The sequence below is a fragment of the Oncorhynchus masou genome, chromosome 14, assembly GCF_036934945.1.
Source record: "Oncorhynchus masou masou isolate Uvic2021 chromosome 14, UVic_Omas_1.1, whole genome shotgun sequence".
Taxonomy (NCBI): domain Eukaryota; kingdom Metazoa; phylum Chordata; class Actinopteri; order Salmoniformes; family Salmonidae; genus Oncorhynchus; species Oncorhynchus masou.
The window spans coordinates 27,823,686-27,834,320 of NC_088225.1; positions in this window are offsets into that span (position 1 = coordinate 27,823,686).

Consider the following 10,635-nt stretch of genomic DNA (forward strand, 5'->3'; position numbering starts at 1 on the left):
TTGTCCTTTTCTCAACCCGTGTCTCTGTGTGTCTGACTCTTTACGAGATCAGGGTCGTGTTAATTATGCGCCAAACGGAAGAAACCGGACTGAATCACGGAGGTTCTATACCTGGAATTGGCCAATAAGAAACACTTATTTTCATTTTCCGCATTGTGCTCTAATGAACACAACCTGTGAATTAGACCTGGGTAACATCTATTTCACAATGCTGCCACTGTGTGGTTGGTCACAGCAGTGTAAGCCTCCATAATGGAAGAATTTAGCAGTTTTTGTTACTAGGAGTAGAGCCATCCTGTGCCATTATCCAATACGTATATGATCGTCTGTGTTGACCTGTCATTCAGGGTTCCCCATCTGTTTTGATCACCACCTGTTTACATAGCAGTTTGCAAACAATGTAATATATTTTTTAATCATTGAGTTACTAAAGCCGCATACAAATAAGAGCCGTGTTCAAGTACCCATAGTAACAACATGTATACTACATATTTAATGAGAATGAGTTCATTCTAGTATACTGTAAGTGTAATCAAATGGTATTCTTTCAGTTGAGTTGTACTAGCGCTTAGACTAACGCTGTCTCCCGGAAGTTGATGCTGTTGCTATGCAACATCTTGCTAGAATAAGAGATTACTTTGCTGGACATTTACGACTTCGGTGTGTTCGTAAATTCATGATAAAGTTGGGAGAGAACATCCAATTCTGGTGCAGCACATGCTGCCTACACAGTGACATGTGTAGCTAGCGAATTTGAATTTAAAAAAAATAATAATCCCAGAATGTTATTTCCTACTTCTTTCTCTCTATTGTTGCTTCCTTCCTTGCTTTCAACAGTAATTGAAATACGTTAAGTTGTCCGTATCTTTATCATTCTAATGACATGTTTGCATAATAGTGGTCTAGAATTAGATGCAGACGGCTTTTAATTATCTTCACGAAGATTGACTGGTTATGGGTCTGAATAAATATCTGCTATAGACTTCACATCACACGTTCGCTCTTCTTGAAACTCCCCGTGAGTTCTATTGGCTGCTGTATTTAACATTCAGCAAACAAGAGCTTGCATCCCTCTTTGAATAGTTTATTGGTATAAGAAATGCAACAACAACAAAAAGTCCAGCAAGCTATTCTAGTCTAGCTTTTCCTACATGAGACTCTAAGTGCTAAGCAGTGTTTTTTTTTAAGTAGAGGCCAGCGGAACACAGGTGCGTGCGTTTGGCGCAAGAGACAGAGGCTATACATTTGAAGTTATTATGCATCACCCATCATTCATTACTTAAATATAACACATATACTGCATTGAATGTACTACCTGAAAAAGGTAGGCTAGGACATCTATATCACCACCTATATTATCTATTTTGGATGCAATTTGAATGGAATTGAGAGACTGCAAGAGAGTGCTTGCGTGTGCACTGATATAAAGCAACGATGTTCAAGTGATAGGCTGTTTTAAAACTCTGCAGCTACAATTAAAAGATATATCTTTACAACAAAACAAATAAGGTGACCCCAAAAGCCATTTGGTCCGTATATTAGCCTGTATCATAGGCTATGCTGCAGCAATGTAGTCCTCCTACCTGTCACCAGAAAACAAGTGACCATGATGGGTCTACATACATGATGGATCTACAGGATGATAGGTCTACATACATGATAGGTCTACATGATGATAGGTCTACAGGATGATAGGTCTACATGATGATAGGTCTATAATAGGTCTACATGACATATGATAATAGGTCTACAGGATGATAGGTCTACAGGATGATAGGTCTACATACATGATATAGGTCTACAGGATGATAGGTCTACATACATGATAGGTCTACAGGATGATAGGTCTACAGGATGATAGGTCTATGATACATACATGATAGGTCTACATGATGATAGGTCTACATACATGATAGGTCTACATGATGATAGGTCTATGATATAGGTCTACATACATGATAGGTCTACATGATGATAGGTCTACATGATAGGTCTACAGGATGATAGGTCTACAGGATGATAGGTCATGATAGATAGGGTCTACAGGATGATAGGTCTACATGATGATAGGTCACAGGATGATAGGTCTACAGGATGATAGGTCTACATACATGATAGGTCTACATGATGATAGGTCTACATACTACATGATAATAGGTCTACATGATGATAGGTCTACAAGATGATAGGTCTATATGATAATAGGTCTACAGGATGATAGGTCTACAGGATTGATAGGTCTACAGGATGATAGGTCTACAGGATGATGATTGGTCTATGATGGTCTACAGGATGATGATTGGTCTACATGATGATAGGTCTACAGGATGATAGGTCTACATGATGATAGGTCTACAGGATGATAGGTCTACAGGATGATAGGTCTACATGATGATTGGTCTACATGATGATAGGTCTACATGATAATAGGTCTACAGGATGATATTGGTCTACAGGATGATGATTGGTCTACATGATGATAGGTCTACATGATGATAGGTCTACAGGATGATAGGTCTACATGATGATAGGTCTACATGCATTGTGAACTTCCCTCCATAGTGAGGTGGGCTGCCTGTCTGAAGATTGATGACTGATCCTGCAGAGAGAAGGCCGTAGAGAAGGCCAGAGAAAAGGCCGTAGTGAAGGCCAGAGAGAAGGTCATAGAGAAGGCCAGAGAGAAGGCCAGAGAGAAGGCCGTAGAGAAGGCCAGAGAGAAGGCCATAGAGAAGGCCAGAGAGAAGGCCGTAGAGAAGGCCAGAGAGAAGGCCGTAGAGAAGGCCAGAGAGAAGGCCATAGAGAAGGCCAGAGAGAAGGCCAGAGAGAAGGCCATAGAAGGCCAGAGAGAAGGCCAGAGAGAAGGCCAGAGAAAAGGCCGAGTGAAGGCCAGAGAGAAGGCCAGAGAAAAGGCCAGAGAGAAGGCCAGAGAAAAGGCCAGAGAAAAGGCCAGAGAGAAGACCAGAGAAAAGGCCAGAGAGAAGGCCAGAGAAAAGGCCAGAGAGAAGGCCAGAGAAAACTCTGGCCAGAGTGAAGGCCAGAGAAAAGGCCAGAGAGAAGGCCAGAGAAAAGGCCAGAGAAAAGGCCAGAGAGAAGGCCAGAGAAAAGGCCAGAGTGAAGGCCAGAGAAAAGACCAGAGAGAAGGCCAGAGAAAAGGCCAGAGAAAAGGCCAGAGAGAAGGCCAGAGAGAAGGCCAGAGAGAAGGCCAGAGAGAAGGCCAGAGAAAAGGCCAGAGTGAAGGCCAGAGAAAAGGCCAGAGTGAAGCCCAGAGAAAAGGCCAGAGAGAAGGCCGTAGAGAAGGCCTGAGAGAAGGCCGTAGAGAAGGCCAGAGAAAAGGCCAGGAAGGCCAGAGAAAGGCCAGAGAAAAGGCCAGAGAGAAGGCCGTAGAGAAGGCCTGAGAGAAGGCCATAGAGAAGGCCAGAGAAAAGGCCAGAGAAAAGGCCAGAGTGAAGCCCAGAGAAAAGGCCAGAGAAAAGGCCAGAGAGAAGGCCAGAGAAAAGCCATGTTTAGACATCACATATAATTTAACAGTTCCATTTCACGTCATGCTGTTCATATAACTAATAAATAATTATCCCTTGAAAATTGAGTGGTTTTGGGTGGTAAATATCGGTATCCGGGTTTTCGCCATTCAAGCCTAGTTTTGACCCTCGCTTGTCTGGGAAATAATCCCTAATAAGTGAGTCCTTGCTGATGTTGTGATCATCCTAACGCAGGTCAATGTTGCCACTGATGTGTTCAAGGATCTGACATTGTCAAAGCCAACTGCATCATTCCATGAATCAGAGGACTCTCCAACCATCTGACGGTTTGTCCCAATTCTCCAAACTTTCTCCATAATGGTGTAAGCATTGGCTTACATTGATCCACCACTGAGTACAGTGGCAAGCTTGACAAAAGCCTAAAGAAATCAATTGACAAGTGCCTGAGCAGAACTCAACAAACAGAAGACGCTGTACCCAATAGGAGAGATGGAAGAGGAAGCCAGACACCCCACTCAGGGTTTTTGTATTTTATTTGATGGTTTAATGAAAGTCAATGAACTATAAGAGTGTTAACCAAAATCTGTCCCCAGGACCCCAAGAGCTGCATGTTTTTTTCTCTCCATAGCACGACACAGCTTATTCAAATAATACAAGCTTGATGATGTGTTGATTATTTGAATCAGCTGTGTAGTGCTATGGGGGGCAGGACCGAGTTTGGGAAACGCTTGTTGACCAGACCTGTTGACCAGACCCAGTTGCTCTTGCATTGGTTTCTATGGGAGACACACCCACTTAATTTGACTGGAAATTACCATGTAAAATGGTAAACGGCTTGAGTGAACTATCTTAATTTATCCACCATCTTTGCCCTTTAGCCAATCAACAGAGATTTTGGAGTACCCATAGTGATGGATAGAGGGTGCACTTGCCACAAGACCAGAAATTGTAGTACCTCATCAACCCACATCTGACATCTGCTGCTGATCCCAATGGCTGATTCTCTGTAATTCCGGAAGACACAGCAGTTCCTGTCTAACACTGAGCAGAATTGCTGCCTCGTACCTACATGTTCAAGCATCCTTTTCAGTTGTGGAGCATCTCTTCAGCATTGGAGGGCATGTCATCAGAGGCAACAGCTGGTCACTTTTAAAAAGCCAGTTATAAACTTGAGTTGTCATGGAATCATTTTTAACACTTAAAATATAGTTGAGATGTGATTTAAAAACAATATATGGTGTGGTGTGTGTGATGCAGCACTCCGGATGTAGTAACTGAAAAATGACAAATAAATTGTATCAAATGCGACTTTATTAAACATTTTCTTTCCATTGACATTATCGTAATAAAATTCCTCTAAAACAGAAGCACACAAGCTATGTTGTACCAATGGGAGACTTTTACAACTCTAAAATGAAGCATGTTCAAGAACCTCGAGAACACGATCCCAGGAAAAAATATATATTCATATATATATATTTCATTTTTCATATACTTTTATATCTTCTATATTTCCACTTATAATAAAAGGCACTTGGAATATGTTTTAAAATACTGACATTTAAAATATCTCAAAAAATGTGCAAAAAATAACTTGGATACAGGCCTCTCGTGGCCTTAGTCTTGAATTAACCTTTGCGCACTGCTGTGGCACTTCAGTCAATGAATGGCATCCCTTGTAAGTGGCACTAATATTGCTAGCTATCACAATTTAGTGCCCCAAATGTTCCTGTGTTAAGCACATACTGTGACTCTCGTTATAGCTTAATTATTCATTGGCGTCAATTAGCTTCTGGTTTTTAACCCTTTCAGGTAAAAAGTACCGCTTCTTTTCAACTATGACAGATAGGGGTTCATTCTAAAAGAAAACATAAATCCAACATAAAAGTTATTGCTATTGATCCTCAAAACCAGCAAATTACAGAACCATATCAACCCACTGAGAACCAATTGACTTATACATTTGACATTTTCAACTGTTGGCAATTGGCACATCCCCTATAATATAAAGACTCCTGGGGAAGGTCAAAGTGCAGAACATTACATGACAGAACGTGCCCAAAGGGTTAATGATTCAATTCAAACAGCTTATTTTATATTGAAATATGTAGAACCTGGAATAGGATCCGTGTCAATTTCAGCTTTCTCCACCCAGCAGCCTAGAACCCTAGCCTGATCCCAGATCTGTTTGTGCTGTCTTGCCAACTCCTATTGTCATTGTCATGAATTTGCCAGACTCAACAAACAGATCTGGGACCACGCTACCAGAACACTCCTCTCTCTCTCTCTGGCTTCAATGAGCAAGAGAGACAGAGGAGAGAGAGATGAAGGGATGAAAGGACAGAGGGGATTGGACTGGAGAGAACAGTCATGTCTGAGGATTCCACTGTTGCCAGGGAAACCTAGCCTACTTATTAACACCTGTTACCGGTGACATCATCTGACTCTGAAATCACACTGGAGGTTGGTCCACTGACATGGAGGTGGTTTGCTTCTACCATGCCTGCCTGGAGGGAGATAGAAATACTGGCCACCAAAGAGGAGGCTAGAGAGTGTGTCCATGTGTGGAGCAGTCTCCATGTGTGTGTGACCACAGTGATTAAGAGTGTCCGAGGCAGAAATAGAAATGTGCAGTGAATCTGCACAGCACAAATCCTCCCTTGTCTTGTCAGAGACAGCACTGCAGCCTCCTGCACAACATTACTTATTTTAACCCTCTCCATACAAACCCCAAACATATTTAGCCAGAGAGGATTATACTGGATATCTGGGTTTGTTTACTGTGTGTGTGTGAGTGCGCGCATGCATGTTTTAGTGTTTTACCCTGTCTGTCTGCATGCGTGCCTGTTTGTGTGTGTGCCTGCCTGTTTGTGTGTGTATGTGCCTGTTTGTTGTGTGTGCCTGTTTGTGTGTGTGCCTGCCTGTTTGTGTGTGTGCCTGCCTGTTTGTGTGTGTGTGTGTGTGTGTGTGTGTGTGTGTGTGTGTGTGTGTGTGTGTGTGTGTGTGTGTGTGTGTGTGTGTGTGTGTTGTGTGTGTGTGTTGTGTGTGTGTGTGTGTGTGTGTTTGTGTGTGTGTGTGTGTTTTTACTCTATCCCTCTGGTGAACAGCTTTGTGGCGACCGCTGACTGGCTAGAGAGGGAGTGGGAGAGTTCAGCCTTTTGGCTTTAATTTATATACAAAAAAACAGAGAGCAGACAGAGTTCAGTGACCTAGTTTCCCTGCTGGCTGGCAGCATCAGGCAGGAGAGGAGAGAGAGAGAAACGGTGTGGGCACTGACTTCAGGGACAAGAGGCCCTGGTGAGGGTGGGATGGGCTCTGTTCATTCATTTCTCCATTCACACCCCCCCTCCTCTCCAGGCTACCCACCATTTTAGATGTTCATATTGTAATTCAGTTGATGTTGTCATGGGGATCCCTTCCTCTAAACCTAGGTCTGTTAAACCCTTAGTCTAGCCTAGCCCTAGGTGTTAAACCCTTCGTCTCGCCTAGCCCTAGGTCTGGTAAACCCTTCATCTAGCCTAGCCCTAGCTAGGTCTGTTAAACCCTTCGTCTAGCCTAGCCCTAGGTCTGTTAAACCCTTCGTCTAGCCTAGCCCTAGGTCTGGTAAACCCTTAGTCTACTTCAGCCCTAGGTCTGTTAAACCCTTAGTCTGCCTAGCCCTAGGTCTGTTAAAACCTTCTCTCACCTAGCCCTAGGTCTGTTAAACCCTTTCTCGCCTAGCCCTAGGTCTGTTAAACCCTTCGTCTCAGCCTAGCCCTAGGTCTGTTAAACCCTTTGTCTAGCCTAGCCCATAGGTCTGTTAAACCCTTCAGTTGAGGTCTGTCATGGGGACCCTTCCTCTAGCCCAGCCTAGGTCTGTTAAACCCTTCGTCTAGCAGCCCTAGGTCTGTTAAACCCTTTGTCTGCCCTTCTGTTAAACCCTTCGTCTAGCCTAGCCCTAGGTCTGTTAAACCCTTCGTCTAGCCTAGCCCTAGGTCTGTTAAACTCTTCGTCTAGCCTAGCCCTAGGTCTGTTAAACCCTTCGTCTAGCCTAGCCCTAGGTCTGTTAAACCCTTCGTCTAGCCTAGCCCTAGGTCTGTTAAACTCTTCGTCTAGCCTAGCCCTAGGTCTGTTAAACCCTTCGTCTAGCCTAGCCCTAGGTCTGTTAAACCCTTCGTCTAGCCTAGCCCTAGGTCTGTTAAACCCTTCGGCTAGCCTAGCCCTAGGTCTGTTAAACTCTTCGTCTAGCCTAGCCCTAGGTCTGTTAAACCCTTCGTCTAGCCTAGCCCTAGGTCTGTTAAACCCCTTCGTCTCAGCCTAGCCCTAGGTCTGTTAAACCCTTCGTCTAGCCTAGCCCTAGGTCTGTTAAACCCTTCGTCTAGCCTAGACCTAGGTCTGTTAAACCCTTCGTCTAGCCTAGCCCTAGGTCTGTTAAACCCTTCGTCTAGCCTAGACCTAGGTCTGTTAAACCCTTCGTCTAGCCTAGCCCTAGGTCTGTTAAACCCTTCGTCTCGCCAAGCCCTAGGTCTGTTAAACCCAATCCCGAACAGATGCCCTCTATGTTTGCATTCAGAAGTTCAGAACCCATCCTCTCCTCTGGATGGTGCTGTGTAAATTGGACACTGATAAATGTGTCCAGTCTGTGTAGATATGGGCCTTGATACCACCACAACCACTCCATCTACTGGACCACATGGTCACTTTGACAGCACCATAAACATCATGTGTGGGTCTGGAGGTAAACCCTGTCAATAGATGGACTCAGAGAGAGTGTGGGTCTGGAGGTAAACCCTGTCAATAGATGGACTCGGAGAGAGTGTGGGTCTGGAGGTAAACCCTGCCAATAGATGGACTCAGAGAGTGTGTACTCTCTCCACAGAGTGAGGATCTGTACAGGGCCTCTTCTATAACGGTGTGATTGTCAGTAAGGATTATTATAATAAATTGGCCATCCCCTGACCCCACTCACCTGGGTCGTGTTCATTAGGCACCAAACGGAATGAAAAACTAAGGGACAATCTATGCTCAGAAACACTACTTTTCCATTGCAAAACATGTTTTTATGTTTTCTGTTGCTTGTCCTAATGAACACAACCCTGTTCAGGACAGGAAGGACCATCATCCCTACAGCGCCTCCATATCCCAGGCCAGCCCAGGGAGAAAGCTGACTTACAGAGCAGCAAGAAATATAAAACACAAGAAATATAAAACAAAACTTCAACATCACAAAATGTCTCGTCTGAACATCAATGACAACAGAACAAACAAATGACTAACAAAAACTACCATAACTGTAATTATTCTCAAAACGATGGACATACCGTCATGGAAAATAAAGTATGGACATACCGTATGGAAAATAAAGTATGGACATACTGTATGGAAAATAAAGTATGGACATACCGTCATGGAAAATAAAGTATGGACATACCGTATGGAAAATAAAGTATGGACATACCGTATGGAAAATAAAGTATGGACATACCGTATGGAAAATGGAAATGTAAGACCTTTAAAGAAAGATGGAGAGAGAGAGAGAGTAGAGGGGGAGGGGTATTTGGCTCTTCAGGAAAATGTTTCTTGTGTTGAGATGCTCCTTTCACCTGTCCTCTTCTCCTCTCACCTCCCCTCCTATACCCACATAACATGGTTCACTCAACATTCTACATACATCATATCTCTGCGACGCCAGCTTATGGAAGGACCCTAGTCCACAGATAAAGGTGTCCGTTTCAAGCCTGAGCGTAAATGAAAGGAAAACCAAGGTAGTGAAGATGGAAAGAGAAAGAGAATGTTTCCAGAGAGCCACAAGTACAAGTTGGCAGTTCCATGTTTTGTAAAACGTAACAAAGACATTGGTGTGTACGGTATAAGTGCATGTTGAATGCATCAATCCAACCATACGGATTCTAACATAAGTCAATTGTTCTCAAGTCTGTGAATTAACCCCACTTCCTTGGAAAAGTGAAGTGAGGCGGTTTGTAGTGTGGCTGTGTTCTGTGACCAGCCCAGCTGTACGTAGCAGTAAAGCCTGATTCACACCGTAGGACCAAACCATGCCTAACCGTAGCAGCCTGGCCTGGTTACGCCATGATGCTGAACCATGCTAAACAGAACAATGTGAACAGAAAATCCCAGCCAACGCGGCACGGTTTGAGTCAGCCCTTTAGTGTCAGCCATTAATGTGTCACACACCCTGTGGTTCAGGATACCCAGCTCCCAGTCTACCCTCAAGGCTGGATATGTTTTGGCACAATGTGGGACTGTTGAACTCGGGACAAAGCAACCAACAGCCAACTCCACAAGGACTCAGGACTCTTCACTGGACAGCCACCTGTTTTACACAGCTGGTCTTAATGAAAGGTCATTTCAAACACTGTTCCACAACACAGTGTGTTACTGAAACAGTGGACCGTTCATACCCAGTACTTAACTCACTGTGTCATTTAGAAGTAGAGTTGTTGTGGACAATAATAGATTGGAGTGGGAGGCTGACCGGAGTAATTCTCCTGTCCACCAGGGGGTACATAACAACACCTGTGCCATAGACGTTACCGTCATGAAGAAGAAGAAGAAGAAGAATATTGGTCATTTGCTGGGTGATATTACACCGTTTGTCTGCCTTCTAAGACTTGAGTTGCTCTGCGTCCTTACACAAGCCCCTAGTTTGCAACAACAAGCCCGTCACATATCATTGTGGAAAGGGCTGGTCCACGATGGTCACCCTCCCCGAATCGGGAAAAGATTGTCAAAAATAGTCATCAAAGTGCTCACGTTTAGTTTCGGTTATGTTTGGAGGAGAGTTGTTGAGAGGTTAGCAGCAGTTGTGAGGTTGACATCACTATCGCCTGGGTGATGTTCTGACTAAAAGGGATTGTGTGCTCCTTGGTTGGATGTCATTCTGATTGACATCCAATAGCACCAGCCTACTATTCAAAGTAAGGAGATGCAGTCAATTAATCTGTAATCCCTTCTAAATCAGTTTGACTTCACTTCCGATAAAACAGGAAGTTTGTCCAATTGTGTTCACAGCACTTTGTAGGAAGTAGTTTCTGTAACCTTTAAAGCAGCGGCATGGGGACGTACTGTGTGTTGCTAGCCGAGCAGTGAGCGCCTCCTACTGTTTCATTTGTGTGTCTACCTCACTGCTCGGCCACAGAGCACACTGTCAACATCA